This window comes from Pyrgilauda ruficollis, unplaced genomic scaffold, assembly GCF_017590135.1.
Source record: "Pyrgilauda ruficollis isolate IOZ18807 unplaced genomic scaffold, ASM1759013v1 scaffold1, whole genome shotgun sequence".
Lineage (NCBI taxonomy): Eukaryota > Metazoa > Chordata > Aves > Passeriformes > Passeridae > Pyrgilauda > Pyrgilauda ruficollis.
Window position 1 is genome coordinate 21,488,746 of NW_024508100.1, and position 6,702 is coordinate 21,495,447.

The 6,702-nt window shown below is 41.4% G+C and overlaps 1 long non-coding RNA gene and 1 other non-coding gene across 2 annotated transcripts; both read left to right on the plus strand.

The window, feature by feature from the left end:
* The first annotated feature begins 2,899 nt into the window (after positions 1-2,899).
* On the plus strand, positions 2,900-5,446 carry LOC121349229. Its single transcript, XR_005954481.1, has 4 exons — positions 2,900-2,932; positions 3,222-3,384; positions 4,205-4,316; positions 5,203-5,446. It is a non-coding gene; the product is annotated as an uncharacterized LOC121349229 (long non-coding RNA).
* Positions 4,485-4,603, plus strand: LOC121349353. Its single transcript, XR_005954509.1, has one exon. It is a non-coding gene; the product is annotated as a small nucleolar RNA SNORA26 (small nucleolar RNA).
* Positions 5,447-6,702: the final 1,256 nt, after the last annotated feature.

Below are 6,702 nucleotides of genomic sequence, written 5' to 3' on the forward strand. Positions count from 1 at the left end.
CAAAAAAAAAAAAAAAAAAAAAAAAAAAAAAAAAAAAAAAAAAAAAAAAAAACCAAAATACCAGAAAACGGATGTTTTTAACAGAAATATATTGGTATTTCTGCCTCTGAAAAGGAAATAATGATTTTGGCTTGCCTTCTTCTTCTCCAAAGATTTTATTTATTAGTTTTATTCTATTTTACAGGCTCCAATTTTAACTCACAAGCATTCTGAGGACAAAAAAACCCCAAAGGACAGATAAGCTGTAAGTGACATTTAGTCTATTTTCAGCATGAATTTAAAATAGCCTTTACATTTTATTAAATTGCATATAAATTAATTAAATTGCACTTTTATTACATTACATCTCAAAGTTTTAACCAAATTACACACACACACTCACAAATGCACACACACGCACACATATATATGTATAAATATAAATAAAAGGCTATTACATTCTAAGATTCCAAACCTGACAATTATTTAATGCTACTCAATACTTATACTACTTTGCAGGTAATTCACCTGCAAAGACTGATGGTCACAATGAGGTTTTACTTCATTGATTTTCCTAACTCAGTGTGGAGGAAGACAGTAAAATTGAAGCGAAACCTTTATTACAGTTACACATTGTGGCAAACTCCTGATGTTGTTAAACAAGTTGTTTTCAAGAGTCTTTCTTCTGTGAGAAGCATCAAAGCAGTGATTTTGGGATTTAATTCATGCATGTGACAAAGAGAGACTTGGCTAATTAGAGCACCACTCCTCAAGATTTGAAGAAGTTAGTTCAGCTCATCCTACTCCTTAAAAATCTCAACACAAAATAACCAAGACACCCTGCTGCCATTAAATAAATTTCAAAATGCCCCCATGATAACTGGATTTCCTACAAATTCTGCTCATGACCAGGCCTGTATTTCTTCCAGTTAGTGAATGATCCAGGGTAATCTTAAAATTAGCCTGTACCCAGATCCACCAATATTGTGGTCTTTCCCTCAAGTCCCCAAAGTACCCAGGTTGTAGGCAGACTCAGTGCCCAGCTGAGAAGTTAATTCAGATAAAAGTTACATCCCACAGACATGGAAACAGCAGATCTGCCTGTAGCCTTGTAGGCAGCAACTTAGTGGTTATAGCATTTTAACAGGAAATGGGAGAACTAACCTGCAAGTAAAGAGGCTCAAATCCACATCTGATCCTTGCAGTAATTTATTAAAGGACAGTTATTTTATTCTATAGAGAAGGTTCGGAAAAGGACAGGCAGGTCAGGTAGACGCTGCATTTCTTTTCTTGAAGTAGTGCCACTATCAGACACAAAAGTTTCATGGAGCCAGAGAGAAGGCAAACAATACAAACATTGTATGGGAAAACAGAAGAAAGCTTGTGAAGGGCAAGAAAAAGGTGTAGGATTGTGTGAATGATTAAAATGTTCAACCAGGATGGATACTGATCACTGGTTTGCTGTGGATTGCTGGTTTTTTGTGTAACAGAAGTGCCAGTTTACATTCTGTACTGGAAAAGAAGAAACCAAACTTGACATAAATCCCACTGGCATAAGTGCTAAAAATTTAAAGGTTGAATGCCACTTCATTTTTTTGACTACATTATGGAAAAGGACTGATCTCACTTAGGTGTCTGATTGTAGAAAATAGTGATTGCAAAGGAGCCCACTTGAAATAACTTAAAATTACATGCCTCACAAATTTATCTACAGAGACTGATTTACTTGGAGTCCTAAGACAGGTTGTAGACCTTGATGTACAGACAATAAACTGTCACAGGGTTAATCTGCAACAATGTTTTGAGTATAAAGAATAAGACAGAAGAGGTAACTAGAAGCAGTAGGAAACAATTTCTAGAATCATCCTTTGATTGCAACTATGTGACTGTTTCTGGCTGCATCAGATTGCTTTAGCTCTGCTGAGAGTCATTTAAATGCAGGGTTCAGATTAGGGATAGCGGGCCAGCTCGTCATTTTCTTTCCACACACTTTACAGGTGCTGTGCAGGTAGTAATTCGGCATGAGCCAGGAAATATTGTTTCTCACTGAGACAGGAAGGTATGAATTAACACAACATACACACCTATTTGAGAAGCAGGGATTTCCAGTCAATTCAGTTTGGGCAATGCTTTCAGGCACAGGGTGTGATTCTTGGGGTGTCCTGTGCAGGGCCAGGGGTTGGACTCGAAGATCCTGACGGGTCCCTTCCACCTCAGTATGACACATTGTGATTCCTACCCACCAGCTTTGCTGGGCAATATACAAAGGCTCTGTACATACTACCAATTCCCTGTTTATGCTAATCTGCTCGTACTCACTCCAAAACCTCTTAGCAGCACCCCCGGGCAGCAGCCCGTTTTACCTGGGGCAGCAGAGCAGCAGCGCTGTGCCCGTGCTGGCGCTGCCCCGCAGGACAGGCCTGGCCCCACCGCGCCATGGGCCAGGGCATTAGCGAGCCCCGCGGCTTTACCCCACCATCCCCACAGACAGCTCCTAAGCCTCCTAAGCAGGGCTTAGACAGGAGTTTAGACAGAGATCAGCGGTACTTAGTGCCTCAAGCCCGCTACACAGCTGCCACTTCGCACCGAAAACACTTTTGTTTCCCGGTGTTAAACATCTCCGGGCACCCAGAACTCGGCCTGGGCAGGAATGGACGAGCACGTCCCCGCGACAGCCTTGATCTGACCCACGGGTGCCGCCGCAGGAAGCACAGCTGAGCAACCGGGCCGGTCCCTCAGGCGCGGCCATGGCGAGGCTCCGCAGCAGCGCCCGCGCCCTCCGCCTCGGCCACCCCGCCGCGCCCCACCCCGCCCGCGCGAGGTCACGCGCGCTGTCCTCGCCAATAGGCAGCGGCGGCCGGAGCCGCGTGGGTCTCGCGGGAGCTTTTTTCTGGGCGGTATTTAAGCGCCGGTGAGGGGCCGTTCTTCCTTTTTGTCGGCCGGCTGGGGCGCGGTAAGCTGGCTGCGGCCGCTCTCAGGGAAACCGCCCGCGCTCCGCACGGACGGGCTCTGGGCCTGGGGGGTGGAACCTGTGCGGCTTTCCCTTCACATCTTGCCCTCTCGGAGCTTGGCGGTGCTCCGGGGAGTCAACACAGGGGGATAGAGCAGCTTTCCCTCACTAAAACCCAGTGCGGAGCCCTTCCCTCCGCCCTGCATCCTGTCGTGAGGCACAAACGGTCCGTCCCTCCATTCCCCCCTCGCGGTCCCCTTGCTGCCCGGCTGATGCCTTTCTCCCTCCGCAGTGTGTCCCGAGGAACCGGCGAGCCCTTCAAATGCCCCCGACGGGCAGCAGGCCGGGCGCGGCAGGCCTGGGCGGGGAGCAGCGCTGGCGATCTGCGCTCAGGCCTTCGGACGCCTGTGGGTGAGGGGCACCGAGCTGAGCGCTCCTCCTGCAGCCTGCGGCTGGTAAGAAAAGGCTTCGGGCTTCAGAAGTGGAGGGCTTTGAGTCTTGAGACTAAAAGACTAAACAGATATATGGGGTGCTGCCCTGTGTCTCTGAGCCAAAATAACTCTCTACATTTGCACTCTTCTGTATTTTGAATCGCAGCTATTGAGCTGCACAAACGTTAAATCTGAATCACTGCGTTAATTTAGATTTTTTATAGGCCACATCAAGAAAATTGCAATTATAATCTGTGATGTTTAGACTTGGGCTTAAATGGGTTTAATAATTGTTCAAACAAACAAAAAAAAACTCTGTCTTGGGCTTTCCCTGCAGTCTTCCATTCCAGCTGTAACAGTGTCCACTGATGTCTCTTGGTTGAATGCTGTATAATTTGTAACAAGTACACTATTTATGTATATATCTGTGAGTAGACACAAGGTAGCAATGACTGAATCTGGCAAAGATTCAGTCAAATCTACATGTTTATAGTTTACCTCGGTAGTGTCAGCACTGAAAGGAATTTAGGCTTAATAAACTTTCCATTGCTTATGATTAAAAGTATATTTTAAAAAATGTTAAAAATACGTTCTATGTAGCTTAACTGGGCTAATAAACATGCCTTATCAACAGATTGAACCAGTAATTACCATTTGCTCTAGGTTTTGATTTTATAATGAACTTTTTGTAAATGACTTTTGCCACTCCATGGAAAATTAATTTTTAAATGTTTAACAACATAGTAGCAACTGTGTAGAATAAACTTTATTTTAGAGTTTTAACTTCAGTTCAACAGTATTAATCATAATTTTACTTTTTTTTTTTTTTTTGTGTGTTGTTTAGAGGCCTCACATAGCAACCTCATGCTTGAAATGTTTTAGACATGGGTAGTCACACCTAAATGTGAAGCAGTTCTCAGGACTTCTTAGGAATTAATAATGCCTTCTACTGGAAGGTAAGTGCTCTCATCTAATGACAATTGCCAATGGTTTTTAATATTGCTCTTTAAAAATTTAGAAGTTTCAAACAAGTTGTAGAATCTCTTGAGCAAATAGTAAGTTCAGATCATCTTAGTTGATAAGAAACCACTACAGTATATTAAAATCTACTCCCCTTTTATGCTTTGCCCTCTTAAGTCTGGCAGTGTCTTAAGTGGCCAACACAGAGGGGTATAAAAGTTCTCTCGCAAACCCAGAGGTGAGGTTGAAACTCTTCTTTGGATCATGCTTAGGAGGAACACATTTGTATAACTGCTCAACTTCAGGAAGCTGCCAATCAGCTTATTAATAGTTTGTAAAAAGATTTGGAACTGTCCTCTTATGAATCTTAATATCACAGGTTTCTCAAATCATTGTGCTTTGTGAACCTATGTGATTAATGTCTCAACTGAAGAGTTTATTGTAAATTGTTTGATCTCCAGGGATGTAATTGTGAATAGGATTATCAGATAATAGTGGCTGCATTGCCTTCTATTCCTGAAGGAGTTTAATTTACTCCTTGATGGAAAAGAAAGCAAAATAGCTTTGACTGGTGAAAATCTTGTGTCGTAACTGGTAGAACTTTATATAGATCTAACCAAAAACAAATAGCAAAAAATCAGAGGAAAGCCAATGATAGTTCTGGGTCTGCTTATTCCAATGTAGCTGGTCCTTTGGAATGGAATTCATACTAATGGTATGGGAAAAGCAAATCCCATCCTGTACAAAGTAATTTCTTTTGAGAAATGGCCCTGGCCTAAGGTTAGTGTCATGTAGAAGGCTCATGTAGCTCAGCCTTCGAGCAGTTGCCTGTTTTGTGTGTGCATAATGCTGACTGCAATTTAAATAGTACTTCTTTTACAGGGATGAGACAACGTGTGCCAGGAACTGACATTAAACATCGGTTTAATTTCCTGGGTGGATGATTTGTCACCTCTTGAGTATTGTCTTGGAAGTAGAATTGAGACAAGCAATGGCTTAAATGATAGATTTTCAATGATTATGTTGAAACAGACATCTCACCATTTGTTAAAACAGGTTTCCTAACAAAAACTGCTGTAATTTGACTGTGGATTAATTGAAATAAATTATGAGTATGCTACCAAAAGTTTGTCTTTTGAAGGTTTCTTGTTAAGGTATTTTCTGCATGAACACTTGGTTTCATGGATGTAAACACTTGTGCTGTCACACAGAAACATTCTCTTGCCATGTTCAGATTTGATTAACTTAATCTTAAATTTACAAATCCATTGAAAAGGCCCTCTTAATCTTTTATTTTTGGTGTCTTGAGTATTTTGAAGTATTTTGTAATGCAAAAGCACTGAGATCAATCAGCTAACTCCTAAGTAGTTCGTTTCATTATGTGTTTGCATGTTCTCTACAAAAGGATTGTCTCAAAATGTAAATAACAAGTTACCAAGAATCCCATTCCTTGCCTGTTTTGAATTGACAAGGAAAATATTGCAATATTCCATGTAAAGCCCTATTGGTGAGAAGGTCATTAAAAACCAAGATTACTGTTGAGCAATTGAAAGCTTGCAGAAGCTTTTCAGTAGCTTTTGTCATAATACTGAAAACATTTCTTTTAATGGTAGGCCTTAAAGTAATTTTGTGCGTCCTGTTACTGCCAGTGCTTCCCTAGAATGCACAACCAAGGATATAAAGTAGAAGTGGCTCTCAGATGCTCACCACTGCCTACTTAGGAGAGTGAGTTGGTGTGGCTTTAGGTGCAAATGTATATGTTTACACATGTGCTCATATTGAACCCCCATCTAGACAGGAAATGTTACTTTTTACCTTTGCTTAAACATACACTAAAAGGGATGAGTAGTGATCTGCTTGTGGCCGAGGCTCAACTAATTCTGCTTGTTTAATAAGAGACAAAACTAAATTTGAAGGGTATACGGAAGTACTTTCTCTTCACAATATTAAACTTGACAAGTGTCCATTTCCTCTTGCAAGGAACAATATATCATTTCTTATAAGTCCTGTCAGTTCTAAAGACCTTTGTCTTCTGTAGCCATGCTTAAGCATTAGTTTTCAGTCTATTCAGTCTTGTGTTATGGGATTGTGGTTTTATGTCTGCCCTGTGCAAGATTTCTAATTAGCCTCTCTCAGGTTCAATATTAATTGATGATATTCAGTGTAGACTGATTTCTGAGTGTTTACTCCTGTTTTCCTTAACCAGTAAGCTTTTGATACATTTGATAATTTGGCATGGTGTTTTCAGTGAGCTGTCTACACTTCCAGAATTTCTGAAGGAATCAGAAGCTATCTTAGAATTAGGGTTGGAGTTTTCCTTTCCAGATTAATTGGTCATGCAATAAATGGCATTAAATTCCATATGCTGCTCTATCCATGAGC